The sequence below is a fragment of the Sciurus carolinensis genome, chromosome 13 (genome assembly GCF_902686445.1).
Source record: "Sciurus carolinensis chromosome 13, mSciCar1.2, whole genome shotgun sequence".
NCBI classification, from domain to species: Eukaryota; Metazoa; Chordata; class Mammalia; order Rodentia; family Sciuridae; genus Sciurus; species Sciurus carolinensis.
In genome coordinates, this window is record NC_062225.1 from 81766605 (window position 1) to 81782477 (window position 15873).

Consider the following 15873-nt stretch of genomic DNA (forward strand, 5'->3'; position numbering starts at 1 on the left):
TGTGAATGAGAGACTCGCTGCTGACTTACACCAGGCTAGGGCTTTGTTTATTTTGGGGTGTATTTGCTAAAGTAGTCTGCCAATCCTATTACACTGAATTTTGATAGTTTACCTTTTTTATATTTTCCAAACTCTGATCATAATAGTGTGTTTTATTTCATGCAGTGAAAGAAAAAATGTCAACAAGCTCTAATATCTCACTTCCTAGCTACACTTGGTTATTTATGACTTTTACTGGCTGCTCCTATGCAGGTTCCTCAAGGAATTCTCTGGAACATCTTATAACATCTTCTCACTGAGGTTCTTAAATGTAAATTTCAAAAATGGTATGATGACAGATGCAAATATACATCTTTAAAATGTAATTTTCCAGATTTTCCACTAAAAATTATGCCAAGATATGGAAGAGAGTAGAACATAATCAAAAGGACAAGTAAGAAATGCCCTTGAATAAAAAAGTTTACTGTTTTCATCAACATTTCCTTGTAACTTTCTCAATTTTAACAGGAACTATTTTGTGCACTAAAGTGGAATGAATAATTTAAGCTCCCTAAGAAATTCTTAAAGCTTTTTTTTGTTTTGTTTTAGTTCCTAGGAGACTGCCAAGACTTGAAAAAAGAATTACAGATTCTGCATAATACTAAAGGAAAATTTAGGAATGGGTTGTATTCTTATACTTCAAATCACCAACAAAAAACAATATAAGGTAGGGAAATAAGAGAGCCTTACCTTTTTCATCATGGAAATTCTGGGGGAAAAATGTACTGGGATCCTTTTAGATTGAGACACACATCATTTATGGGTTCTTCGAGATACTCAGTTATTTGCAAAGATGTTTCCTGGGACTAATCCTAATTCTAACTTTAAATATTACAACTGTTTAACTTGCAATCTTCTTTATCTTTCAAAAAGTATTGTTTATGTTTCCCTTTAGCTGCTGAAACTAATTCTTTTCAAGTTTGGTTGGTTTTGCTGAATGATCTGCTTCTCCTGAAAGCTGATGACTTTCCTCAGTCCTTTCTCTTCTTGACCACTTGGAAGTTGTTATGGTTTGGATGTGAGGTGTCCCCTAAAAGCTCACATGTGAGACAATGCAAGAAGGTTCAGAGGAAAAATGACTGGGTTGTGAGTCTTAACCCAATCAGTGAATTAATCCCCTGATGGGGATTAAGTGAGTGGTAACTGAAGTGGTGCGGTGTGGCTGCAGGAGATTGGAATTGGGGTGTAGCTTTGGGGTATATATTTTGTATCTGGAGAGTGGAGACCTCTCTCTCTGCTTCCTGAAATCATGTGAATTGCTTCCCTCTGCCACATTCTCTGCCATGATGTTCATCCTCACCTGGAGCCCCAAGGAATGGAGCTGGCCTTCCAAGGACCTCAGAAACCATGAGCCCTTAAATAAACTCTTCCTCCTTTATTGTCCTCCTTTATTGGGGTCAGTTAGTCACAGCAGGGAAATAGCTGACTAAAATAGAAGCATTTGATACTTTTTTGCTTTTCTTTCTTTCCATTAACTTTCTGAACTACCTCAGTCTAAGTCTCTGTTTCTGGAAACAGAGGCAGAGTTCTAAGTATTGTAGAACTTAAAATAAAAAAGAAGGCACATGTACAAGTGTGGGCCTTGGGGACAAATTAAGAAAGAAAATTTCTTCCAGTTTCTCCATCTTTACCTGAGAAACTAAGACTGTTGGCTGATTGATTTTTCATGAAAGAATCCAACTAAGTGGTGACATCTTCATACATGTCAGCACTGGCTTTGTGTTATTCTGTTCCCTGCTACTCTAACAGAACACCACAAACTGGGTATGTTATAAAGAAAAATGTTTACTTATCTCAGGGTTCTAGAGGACAAGACGTCTGAGAACACGAGTCTGTCATCCTCACGGCTTCTGGTGAGGCCCTTCTTGCTACTTCATAATATGATGGAAGGACAACAGGGAGGGAACAAAAGAGGGTCAGAAAGCTGAAATCATTCCCATTAATCTATTCATGAGGCTGGAGCCCTCAAGACCTGAGGGTGTCTCCCATTAGGCCCTACTTCCCAGCACTGCCATATTGGGACTTAACTTTCCAACACATAAACTTTGCGGGGGCACCTTCGGATGATAACGGGCTGCATTTAGAGTTCCATTTCCACTCCACACCAGGTGCGTGCCTTCTCCAGGAAGCAAAGTCTCTCTTCAGCTGTTTTCTTGACAAGGGATGCAGCGACCCTGACACAGGTGAAAGTTCCTGTCACTGTTTCTGGAACCCTGCTCTGTGGCAGCTGCTCAGTGGGCATGGGTGGAAGAAGGTGCTGCTAAAGATAAAGCTTCCCCCACCTCCGGGTTTGTGCAGAGCACATCATGTATCAGGAGGGATGGAGCAGTGATTCCAATAACCCCAAGAAAAGGGGAGGTCAAGACAAAGCATGATAGTGAAACAAAGTGTCATTTCAGAATGGAGTGACATTTCATGTGCAGCTGTAAAAAGGGGGGTTTCCAAAAAAAAAACCAGTAGCATCTGACGGTGCTGTGGGATGGAGGGAAGCAGGAGGACCACACAGCTGAGAGAGGAGGGCACGGGGCATCGGGCGTCCCTCTGATTGACCAGTGCTGGGGGTGAGGGAGAGGATCACACCAAGGGGACCAGGTCCTCCAGGTTCCCCGTGGGGACTTTCATATTCCAATTCCGGCACCGTCTCTTCTGAGCAGGCTTCTTGGTATTCTTCCTTCACCTTCTGGATCGCTTCCTAACCTCTGTTCCCTCTCTAACTTCAACATACGCCTCCGGATACACACAAAATCACAGTATGTTTTAATTTATCTGCTAATATATTTCTCAAACAGATGGAGGGATCCTTGGGGCACAGTCAGTACCTCATCTCGGTGTTCCTGGAAGCAGAATAAGTACCTGCGGTGTAGGAAAAAGGAAGGCAAAAAATATTTGTGGGATTTAATTAATTTGACTCCAAATATCTTTTGGTTTAAATTCAGTCTGTTCCCAGGCTACTATCTAGTTTAGTGTGGTAGCTTGATAGCCTGATGAGGTTACCAGAAGACCCCAATATAAACTTTTAATATGCATCTTTAGTATCAGTGTGAATTTTAACCATAGGCTTGATGCATAAATAAACCAACAATATTGCATAAAAATGTGTTTAATAATGGGCTGCAATTTTATCAAGGGATGTAAGTGGGTAGCTGGAAACTATTTCACAGCAGATAACCAGAAATATGGAATCTTCCCAAAGACTAAAAGTTTTAGAATGACTCACCTAGAAACTGTATAATTATTTCAGCTATCAACTTTTTTTTAATCTAAAGCAATTTCTATTTAGAGAGCAATGTATAGCACAAAGACATTTGTGTGCCTGGGTGAAATGGATGCTGAGTTCCTCTAATGTTAATCACTTTAAATCTATTCAGTTCAGAATGAAAAGGGGTGTTTAAGGAAAAACTAGAGGTTATAAGAATTAATCACTTTAAAGCCCTGATTTTATGTTTGATGAGTCATAAAGCTCTTAAAAGCAAATTTTAGAATAAATTATTAAGAAATTGAACTTCAAGCTGGGCGCAGTGGTGCATGCCCATAATCCCAGTTATCCGTGAGGCTGAGGCAAGAGGATCACAAATTCAAGGACAGCCTGTGCAATTAGGGAGGCCCTGTCTCGAAATAAAGAGGGCTGGGGATGCAGGTCAGTGGCAGATTGCTTGCTTAGTATTCATGAGGCCCTGAGTTCAATACCCACACCAAAAAGAAAAAAGGAAGAAAAGAAGAAATTGAATTTGTCATTGGGCAAATCATTGTTTCTTTTTCTGCCTTGGTTCTTGCTGGCTCTTCACCCTGGACAATTATTTAACTTCTCTGAGGATCAGTTATCACACTGTAAAATAGCTCCATCGTGTACCTTATAGGATTGCTTCTGGGTTAGACAAGAGAATGTGAGAGGAGCATGTAGCTTCCTGGTCATCTGCTGTGTGTGCCGAGGAAATGGCAATCATGAGTGAGTGAAGATGGGTGATGCTGACCACTTTTTAGGAAAAAGAACACCAACAAGAAGCGGTTATTATAAAGTTGGGATCAGAACTGGGGTTCTGATTGCTGGTGGATGATTCTTTACCATTCACTGCCTAAAATATGTGTCTTGTTTCTTTTCTCTGATTCAGGGAAACAGGTATTTTCCAGTTCAGTTGGTGTCCATTTCTGCAACATCTGGGATCCTTGGCCCTAAATCTTGCTTCCATATGGAAGTTAACCTTCCATCCTAGTACATGTTTCAGTTCCCTCCCCAGGACCAACATTCTCCTGAGCATTGGTCCCCACTACATCAACTTTGAACACTTGTTCCTTCTTCATTCCTGGGACCTATACATTTTTCCCTTTGACATATTAAGCAGAACAATAAAAATGCTTCTAGTGACATTAGGGAGGAAACTCTTGTGTATATTTATATAGCTATCTTGTGCATGAACTTCTATTAAAGACCACTAAAAGTTTGCCATTAGTTTAATTGCTAAGATGTCCTTCTAATACGGTAGTTTAAGTGTAAAAACCCAAGTTCAGAAGGATGTCCACTGCAATGGGATCCAAACTCTCTTATAATAGGGTCATTTCTAAATACATGATGGGTAAAAATAAAGGGGAACATATTAGAGCCAGTAAGTTTATTGTAAAATAATACTTATTTTCATAGAGAGATGAAAATAATTAAGATGATGATAGGGATGAAAATAGTTAATTTTTTAATAACTGATGCATAAACTTTATATTCTTATTAAAACTTAAAATGACAAACTTTTAAAAAACTTTGCAAATATATGTATATATCTTTATATGTGATATAATCTGCATAAAATGTACTCATTGTAGAAAGTCTAAAAAATACGGACATAGAGAAGAGACCACGAATCTGTATGTACCCTTACGTGAGTGAATGAGAAGCATGCAGGAAGTAAAATGCAGACACGTGGTGCTTGGATGGCGTTGGAAAAGGCTTTGCAAGGGACTTAAGAATATTATAGCCAACATACAGATGTAGAGCCCAAGTCTTTGCTCTCTCTTTCACTCTCTTCTTCATGATTCCTGCCAGTTAGAATGCTCTACGTTTTTATGTAGAAATTGAAAACAAATACTTTATTTTAACACTATAATTCTTCTTTTGGTTTATGCACAGGTGTTTTTGTTTTGAACTCTCTGTTCTGTCTTTCAAGTGCTGGACATATGAACAAAACCTTCTGTTCTCCTTTTTCTGAACTTAGCATTTCAACATGGGTCCAATAGTTATACTAAAAATACTCGAAAGTAAAATCATGAACATTGCAAAATCTTGTAAATGGGCAAGAAAAATTGACTTGAGGTTTGTTTTTGTTTCTGAAAGAATCTAGTTTGTTTAGCAGGTCATTTTGTTTTGTTTTGTTTTGATTTTGAGGTGGGGGGTGCTAACATTTTTATGAATCAGGAGCCTAGCCTTTGCAAATCTGTGGGCTAAGGAGAACGCAGAGGGAATAATTTGCTTTAACTTCATTGCCTGATGTTTTTGTTCTTCTGTTTGATTCCTGGGCCTTTTGCCTCTGAAAGCTGAAGAGTCAGATTTATCTCAGGGTTTAGTTATGGTTCTCTAAGTGTTGACTACTTCTTAGTTAAAGAAGCATAAGAAGAACGAAGCCTGTTTCCTGCCCAGAAGGCACTGTGTGAGGATGTGTGGCCTTTTCCTAATAGAAAACCCTAACTGGAATTTGTAGCCACCTATTTTCTCTTCTTTCTGCAACTCATTTTCTTTTCTGTTACCTGTACAATCATTATAACATTGCATTTCAGAGGTTCAGTCCCTGGTTGGCCAGCTTCATAGCTCTGGGCCTGAGATGAGGCAGAACATCATGGTGGAAGGGCATGGAGGAGGAAAGCATTTCAGAACATGGTAACCAGGAAGCAGAGAGCTGGATAATTTTCACACAGGACTTACCTTATGTCAAACGATATTCCAAATACTTTATGTATCTTAACCTATTTGATCCATATTACAACCCTATGAGAGAAGTCATGTTACTTAGCTCCCCATTTTATGCATGAAGAGTAACAAGCAGTTAATATTCATGATTTGTGTAAAAGGCGGACACACAGACACATATTTATAAAATATCCTCCTACTGAAGAAGACATGGGAGAATATATTCTTGGTCACTCTGGAGGATTAACTGACAGCTGAGAAGGTGACTTTTAAACTTTGATCCATTTGAAAATGATACCTATTTCAAAAAGAAACAAATAAAAAATAAAATTAGAGGTTACCTGGCTCTCGTACACATGTCTGTGCACAGGAGGAATATTAAGGATTTCAGACAAGAAATACATGGAGTCCAAGGGACTGGGGCACATGTGACTAGTATTGGTGAGTCTTGGTATGTATTTGTGACCAGCAAGGAGAGGAATCTTCTGAAGTGGAATAATCAGGGCATAATACGCATCCATTTGCCCTTGATAGGTGTGTCAGGGTTCATTGCTCATGACATTCATCATATGGACGTGGTACTTGATAGCAGGTTAGTACAGATGTTGGCACAGCCCCGATTTGCTCCTTTTCCCAACTTCATGCCCCGCTCCTCTTCTCTTTCTCAGTTTATTTTGCATTAAAGAGAAGAAACCAAACACTACAATGGACTAAAATCAGTCTGGTAAGAGTTTCCCCTTCTCTCTCTTGTTCCTTTAAGGGATAGCAACGACACTTTCTCTTTCACATTCCTAATAGATCATTTATGTTTTCCTTTTAAAACTCTCACTCTTAACTGGTTCCCAAGATACTTTCAGAAGTTCAGCGTGTCTCATTGTACCTCCTGAAGATCTTGGGAATAGCAGTTTGTTTTGAAGCGAAGTGTCTTTGCTATGCAAGTTGCCAGGGCAGGAAGCTGATGCTGATCATAGGAAAACCTAAGGACTTGGGATAAACCTGAGGCTATACAGAGGTTATTTCCAAGGGAAAAATAATACCCATTCTGGCAGTTTTAGTACACTACGCAGAGGCAGCAGAAAAAGAGAGAGAGAAAAAAAATTACTCCCTACTTAAGGATCAAAATATCGGTGCTGAAAGCAGCTGAGCCAGTGACCACATTGGAATTAGTCTGTCCCCGCAGGTAGCCTTGGAGTACGGCTGACCTGCCACACCACAGTCAGGGGTTTTGTGCTGTATTAGAGTAATCTTACTCTAATTTGAAGGGTGCCTTTGAGAGTAAGAGGTTCACCTGTGGCATCCCAAGGATGTTGCTCCATCACAGCTCAGGTAGGCTGCCCAGAAGGTTCTGGTTCTCCCTGGGTGTCTACTTTCAGGTCTCGGACTTCAGAACTCTTCTGACTCCTGTGATCTGTAGCCATAAACAGGTGGAGGGTGAGGACTATGAAGGCAGAAAAGGATTGGGGACTCTGATTCCACAGTTGTGCTCCATGTCTACCAGTGATCTATTTGTCCATCCTTACATCAGGGCCTCAGGTGTTAGTACTTGTAGTTTTATAACATATCTTGAAGTGCATTAGAGATTTAAAAAAATTTTTTTTGGTACTAGGACTTGAACCTGGGGGTACTCAACCACTGAGCCACATTCCCAGTCCTTTATATATTTTTTTATGTTGAGAGAGGGTCTTGCTTAGGACTTCTTGCTAAATTGCTTAGGCTGGCTTTGAACTTGTGATCCTCCTGCCTCAGCCTCCTAAGCTGCTGGGATTATAGGTGTGTCACCAGGTCCAGTTTGAAGTGCATTAGACTTTTCTGGCATTGTTCTTCAAATTATCTTGGCTATTCTTGACTGAATTTCTGCATACGTTTCACAATCAGTGAATTTCCATAATGAAATTTTCTTTGTTTCTAAATGCTATCATTAAATTTATATTGTTGAGAAGAAGTTACTACTTCCTTTTAATATAGGAACATGAATCATGTGTCTTAAAAGAAATAAGGGAATTTCACTCTTCTTAAGAGATTATTAGGAATAATATTTGGTTACTACATGACTTTCATGGGGAAGATTTGAACTCTCATTTCTATAATTCATTATTTTTATGGCACTAGTGCTATCTTTTATGTTATGTTCTATAACAAGTGGCTTTAACATAGAGTTCAAGTTCCTAAATGACCTTTAAAGAGAGTTATTTATTAGTTCACTTACACCAGTCCAACACTTTGAAACCAATTTCCTGCCAGTTACTGTAACTAAGTTTAGCAAGACTCATCAGAGATCTTTAAAGTTAACCCAGAATATCATGCAAGACAATATTTGAAGGTCCATATTTTTGTAACAAGACACCTATTTTAGTTTTCTTTTTCTTTCTTCTTCTTCTTCTTTTTTTTTTTTGTACCAGGGGATTTAACCCAGGGATGCTTTACCACTGAACCACATCCCCGATCTTTCTTTATTTCTTATTTTTGAGACAGGGTCTCACTAAATTGGTTAAGGCCTTGCGAAGTTGCTAAGGCTGGTTTCGCACTTGGCATCCTCCTGCCTCAGCCTCCCACGTCACTGGAATTACAGACATGCACCACCATGCCTGGCTAGTTTCTGTTTTTAAGATGATTTAATTGAGAGACAGAAGATCGAATGGCCTTCCAAGATCACTTGACTGGTGACCATTGGAACTAAGGTGAACCCAGACGCCCTGACTCTGTGCACTGATATTTTTAGCATTCTACTTTGCTCCTCCCAAGCTGCTTGCACTGCCTCCTTTCCGGTGCCTTTCCTTCTGTCCTAAGCAACAGTTCTCTCTTTCCTGGTGAGACCCTGACCACTCACTGACTTGCAGAATTGGTCTCTTACTCCACTCCAACACAGCTGCTGCATACCTAGGTCAAAAGCGGGCTTTGCTCACTGAGTCCCCCGAGCTCTTGGTGTCTCTCATATGTACTTACCTCTTTCTGCAGTCTTTATATGAGTCAGTTCTCCCTGGCAAAATCGTGAACATCCTAATGGCAGTACTGATTCTGACACGTTTGGTATACACGATGCTTAGCACCAAGTCCAACACAGGGTAGGTGCTTACTGCTCACTAATGAATCAATAAATGAATGACCTCAACACGCATAGAAAATGCCTTACTGGAGCCCACGGTCAGGCATTTGGAACCAAGGGGAGATAGGACATGTTACCAATGACCAAAGGTTTTATAAAGCAAACCGTACCTGTTGACTGACATGGATGTTAGTATCATGAGCAGGAATACCAGGTGACATTTGTTGCTAATCTACTGGTTGATTTCAAGTAGGGTCAAACGTCTCACTCCATGTGCTGTGCCAGGGCTGGGATGGCTGTCCCTGTGGGTGGAGGACAATGTGTTCTTTGTGGTCTCTGAAGCAGAAATATGGGCTATGCTATAAATCCTATCAGATTGTGGATCAATGCTTTTACCTTCTTCTTAAGATAAGCCAGAAATTTCATTCTCTGAAGGAAAATGAGAATGTGGCTTGTTTATTGTGAGAACATAGGTCATCTGAAAAGGCAACCAGTTTTCAAATTAAAGATGCTTATCTTGTTTATTGACACACACAGGACCATCTTGTTTATTGGAGCACACAGGCCCAGAGTGGCAGGAAGAGCAGGGCTCTCAGGTGGGGGCTGGGGCTCATTCAGCTTGGGAACCGACGCCCATCTCTTAATCTTTTAGGGGCTCAGTCTTTAGCAGCTGAGTGGCAAAGATAATTTTCCTGTACTCCTGAAAGGGTTAGATGTAAGATAATGTATACAATGTGCCCTGTGAACTCTAGAGCTCAGGGCAATTGTACGGGAAATGTTCGTTTGGTTCAGCTGACGGATAATTGAGCTGGGAATTCTGGGGCCTGAAGCCGGGTTCTGCAAGTCTGAAAGCTGGCTTTCTCTGGCTAAAGCAGGGGACAGCACTGTGGCCTCTGCTGCTTGACCTCTCTTCACCCCAGAGGCTCCATACAACATAGTTTGAAAGTCGTTGTCTTCTGACTTTTCCTTCCCCACTGACTTATGTTTATGAATCCTGCCTTAGAGATTACAAACCTGCAATGTGGATGCCCTGCCCCAGGTCACACAATCAATAAGCAGTTCAGCCACAGCTTCCACCTTGGTCGTCGGATTCCTAATGCTGCGCTGTTCAGAGAGAAAGGGATTCTTTCCATTCTCTGCCAACAGCAGGTAGGGGATGGTCGACCTGTGTGTCTCACAACCAACCCTCGGCTCTCACGGTGGAAGGCTAGGTCTCTTGGGTTTGTAAACTTGGAAACAGCAAAGAGGATGCCTTATTTACCAGGCAGAAGCAATGTGTCATCTTCCATTGTAGAGTGAGGAATACAGTATTTTCTGACAGAATTTATATCAGGCTGGATTTTCCCTTCAGAACATCCAGGTCTTCTGAATTCATGCTGTCTGCATTCATGGTTTTATATATGTAACAAAATTTGCTAATGGAAAAACTCCTTTTTACAAGTAGCACTAGCAAGTCTTAGAGCACTTTTAGTTTTGACCCAGTTATCCCACTCCTTGATTTATACCCAAAGGACTTAAAATTAGCATACTTCAGTAACGTAGTCACATCAATGTTTATAGCAGCTCAATTCACATCAGTTATATTGTGGAACCACCCTAGATGCCCTTTAACAGATGAATGGATAAAGAAAGTGTGTATATATACACAATGGAATATTAATCAGTCATAAAGAAGAATAATATTATAGCAGTTGCAGAAAAATGGATCTAATTGGAGAATATCATGCTAAGTGAAATAAATCAATCCCCCAAAACCAAAGGCCAAATGTTTTCCCTAATAAGTAGATGATGATATATAATGTGGGTGAGGGAGTGGGAGGTGAGAGAATAATGGAGGGACTTTAGATTACGTAGAGGGAAATGAGAGCAAGGACTGGGCAGGGGTATGAAAGATGGTGGAATGAGACAGACATCATGACCCTGTGTACATATATGATTACACAAATGATGTGAATCTACATCATGCACAACCATAGAAATGAAAAGTTGTACCCCACTTGTGTACAATGAATCAAAATGCAGTCTGTAAAAATAAAAAAATTAAAAAGGAAATTAAAAAAAGAAATAAATAGCCTTAACCCATCTCTTTTTGAAGATAATAAAAGTAAATTCTGACAAAAAAAATTTTGGATTCAAAGAAACTTATAAAAATTTTGAGGCCAATGCCTGCCTGACACTTTAACCCTATCTTTAAAATCATTTGTCTATGTTCACTCTGCTGTTTACACCTATCCATAGTAAAGGGGCTGTAGGTCTGCAGCACAGGTGGAGTGGGAGTGAAGCAGGGTTGGGGTCCGGCATCTGGGGCACGTGCTGACATCCTGGTTCTGTTTCTGCTAGGATCTATGGGCCTCGACATGTTATAGCTATGTTCATTTATGCACTCATCAGTCACCCACAGATACTGATTAAGAGCCAGTGTCAGGCACCGGCTAAGTACTGCAGACTCAGTGTCATGTGAATGGTGGCATTTGCCTCCCTGGCGATTGAAGGAAAAATAGGTACAATAAGGTAATGGATGTGAAAGTGCTTTTGCAATTAAAAAGTCTGAGAGTGTGTTAGATACAATGTCCTAAGTTGGATATTACGCTATACTAGAGTGATAGTGTTAAAATATGATTTCTTTTATTAAAAAAATTTTAAATTTGTTCTAATTAGTGGTACATAACAGTAGAATGCATTTATATTTTTGATAGATCATACATAAACAGAGTGCAATCTATCATTTTTCTGATTATACATATTGCAGGATGACATCGGTCAAGTAGTCATATATGTACATTAGGTAATAATGTCTGTTTCACTCTACGACCATTCCTAATCCATACCCCTTCCTCTCCCTTCACTCTCCTCTAACTCTGTTCTGCCCTATCTATACCCCACCACTCCACTTATTGTGAATGAGCATCCACATATCAGAGAAAACATTCAGCCTTTGACTTTTTGGGTTTGGCTTATTTCGCTTAGCATGATATTCTCTACCTCCATCCATTTACCAACAAATGCCATGATTTCATAGAAAATGAAATCTTAGTTTAAATAACTGGTATGAATAAGTCTGAGACAGACAGGCCACCCTGGTGGGACTGATCCAGGAAAAAAACACAGTTGGAACTTGGTGCTAAAGTGTGTGTGCTTGGTGGAGAAGATCCTGCTTTGCTGGGAGGTTTCGGAAGACAGGGGAAGGTGCGTGGCTGAGAAAGTGTTAATGGACTGTGCACTTGGAGACATGGTCTGATCTCTAAGTCATTCAGTGTTTCCTGGGTGTTACCAAACTCGTGAACTATTGAGTATGTTAGATTTCTTACTGGAAACTGTAAAGGTGCTATGCTTTGAACTGAGTAGCTTTACAGGATAGAACCTGGATAGCACCCACTGAAGCAGAGGCAGAGAGGAGTATGCAAGGGAAGGTTAAATATGACACTGGGGTTGTGGGGTGGGGGGGACATTGAACTGACTGTCCTGGAATTGGCATTTAACCAGACTTACTCAACCAGATCTCTGCATCGGTAGTCTTCTGCTAAGAAATCTTCGGAAGTAACCTAGTTCATGCTTCATGTTAAGTGTGGGTCTATCTCAGCTCTGTACCAATGCCAGCAGAAAAGTCAATGTAAATGAAAAAAATAAGGCATAATTAAAAGTTTCAGAAAAATGTTTGACATCACCTGGTCACAGATTCATTGTTGAAGTGAGAACTTTACTGCTGCACCTTCTTATTAACACAGGTTGACAAAGGATATTAATAGGGTAATAATATTATATATGGCAGCAGGATTTATTTGGGTTCCTTCAAAGTAGAACCCCCTTTAAAGCACTAAAGAAGATTATCAACAGTCTGATCCAGTAACAATGAAGAGTAAAAAAGAACTTTTAGGCAGGGTGGAAATTCTGCTGGTACGCACTGGCATATCAATGTAGCAGTTAGTTAGTTTATACACATTCTGATTGGTCCTTTCTAAGTGGTTGGAGTCCATGACTTACTGGCTGTGAATATTTTGAATACCATACTTGCCCAGAAGGTTCCATTCTCTTTCCCTTAATTCTTTTAGTCTACATGACATTACTAAGTGGGGACCAAAATGGGTATCCAGATTTAATGACTTCAACTCCCAGATCACAGAATTGTGTTGCTAAATCTGCTTCTATAGATCTCATAAGAGAATACCTCATTTCATAGCTGAACATTCTGCTCTCTCCTTCAGAAGAGGAAAAGTCCTAATTTCATGTTCATCTTCACAAGTCTTGGTCATGGTCAAGCATTCTCTCTCCATTGTACCACATAGCACTGACATCTCTCATCTTCCTTGGCACAAATGATCTTCCAGATTTACTGGGTTAGAAAACTTACTAATTGCCAAGAATCCACAAGTTGTATGTCTTATCAGAGATATTGCTTATTTATACTTTCAATATATTTGAGCACCTAAGTCAAGAAACATTTCCTCTGATATTCCTAGAGATTGAGGAACCCCTGTTTCTCTTCTTTCCTGTACCTTTTTTCCTGTTGAGAAGAAGATGATTGATCTTTTCCTTATTGATGTCTCTGCACACTTACTCCTTCTAGCTCATCTCTTCTCTATTATACACTGGATTGTAGTCTTATTGCTTTTATAAGAAATAATAATAGTTTAATCTCTTTGCACTCTTATCCATCAATTAAATTCAGGTCCATCCAGGCTTCTTATTACCCAGAAGTTTATTAATTTTAGTTCAGTGAAATTCTGCTATCTCCTTCTGGAATGCCTTCATAGGAATCTTGTTTTGTTTCTTAAATACTGGGATTTACCAGGATGCTTCATTTTCCCCTCTCTTTCTGCTTGGTCTAGTTTGTCAACTGCTTGTGTTTGTTGAGAAAAACTATGATTTTTCTCTCTAATTCTCATCAGAATATATATAGACTTGCCTTTTGATTTCACTGATAAGCAGGAAAATTGGTTCTGGTTTCTAGCATCCAGGGAAATTAGGGGACTTTTGTGTAAGATAAAGAAGTCTTTTCTGCTTGCTGTGTTCTCTCACAGTCCCATCGACTGTCTGACATATAATTTCATCTCCCTCTCTTTCCCAAACTTACCTGCTTACTTGGAATATTCTATATCCATTCATAACAGTCACCGAGGTCTGAATCTGTGTGTGTTTTGCTTATCTTTCTGTTTTTTATTCCTTTCTCTTCATTTCTCAGTCAATGTTAAAATAGTTACCAAACTCAAATTTCTCTGCTTTTTCATTATCTGTGGCTCACTCAGCAGACATAATCACAATCACTGACTAGTGTTTGGGTGAAGATCCCAGGGGCAGAACCTGACAGCTCCCAATTTAGCAAGCACAATGAATGGAATCTTGCAGGACATTTCTTTGGCTTTATCCTATTGGAGAACTCAGGGTTATTGTTAGCTGGTCTACAGAAAACCAGATTTTATTCTTTTCAGGATCTGTATTCCAGAAGTGTTATCCAAGGTAACAAAAAAATCAATTGTGATTTTTAGTTTTCTACAACCGATGTGGCAATTAGGTATAAATTAGGACTCTTTTCCTAAAGTGATCATGTGTTTGAATGATTGTTATACTTATCCTTTGCATTTTAAAATAAAACACATCTTTCTTTAAAAGCAAGGTTAGAATTTGGTGCGAACATTTGAGATTGCTAACTTAGATACTCTGGAAGGAGACCAAAGAGCTGAGACGTTAGGGATAATCCTAATTTCCTAGCAACTGTGAGTTCTTTGTACCCAGCACATATATCCCTACTGGACCCCATGTGTGTGACCAGACTCTAATGGCATTTGCTTTTATGAATGTCCCAGAGGACATTCAGACTCAGAACTTCCAAAGTAACCCATCATAGTTTCTCCCAATTCTCATTCAGTGTTCCATAGCTATGGTGTCTATTGCCACCGTTCACTAAATCTTTTAGATTTAGTAGAATAATTAATATCTCTTTCTTTTTCACTCTTTCTTGACTTCCAAGGTCATTCCATATTTCCTCCAAAGCATTGAATTCACATTTTTCTGACCCACCCCACTGGTCTGCCATTGGGAAGCTCATCTGAACCCAGCTAAATTAATCCTAGAGTTGACAGTTTGTTTTTAACTTCTGATTGTGTTTGTTTTGTCATGCTCTACACTGAATGTGCAGGTCTTTCTGAACATTTCTTACAGGTAAATATCATGCTACATACCTTTTGGCATGCCCTGCATGTGAGTGCTGGCGCCAGGACTCTACGTGTATAGATTGGAAGTTGGAGCTCCTTGGAAAGGGTCGGCCATTTTTCTTCATCATATGTTACTTCATGCCACAGGTATCAAGGCTGAAACTGGGCCTGTTGGCTAAGAGCCCTTGTGTAACTCTACAGCAGCCTCTTTGTAGTCTTGTCATGCTTTATGAGTTGGGAAAATTTCAAGTGAGATCAGAAGCAGCCAACCTTAACTTTCCTGAGGTTGCTGCCACTCCTGGGGTATAATATCTCTGTTCATCAAAAGACATTTTCCCTCTACTTAATGTACTTACCAGGTGGTTTTATTAGAATGAATAGCTCTTTCATTGTAAATGGATTTGGTTGGAAATTCAATTTCTTTTAGGGCCAGTGGGAGAGGTCGAAGGGCCATAAATATTCCTCCTCTGAAGAGTTTGTAAGTAGAATGACTTGTCGAAGAGCCTTGAAAAATGTCTTACTGTGTGCTGAATTATGTACAAATCCCTGGCAATCTTCTCTTTCGTTCTTTCTCTGATGAGAACAAATTGCATCATTGTCTCTTAGTGAAGAGTGATGTTCATGGGTGTCCTAATGGAAAGACAGCAATGTCTCAGTCTTTATGAGTGAGAGTGGCTCACCAGGCCATCAGCTCTGACTCCTGGCCTTTCCTTCACACTGGGAATAAGAACTTCTCATCATGCTTCCCTCGT

The 15873-nt window shown here is 39.8% G+C and overlaps 1 long non-coding RNA gene across 1 annotated transcript; it reads right to left on the reverse strand.

Annotated features, from left to right (window-relative positions):
* Positions 1-1340: 1340 nt before the first annotated feature.
* On the reverse strand, positions 1341-15286 carry LOC124962726 (uncharacterized). The gene is made up of 5 exons (XR_007104567.1): positions 15149-15286; positions 9143-9274; positions 7218-7337; positions 2859-2892; positions 1341-1910 (listed from the first exon to the last, which is right to left on the reverse strand). It is a non-coding gene; the product is annotated as an uncharacterized LOC124962726 (long non-coding RNA).
* Positions 15287-15873: the final 587 nt, after the last annotated feature.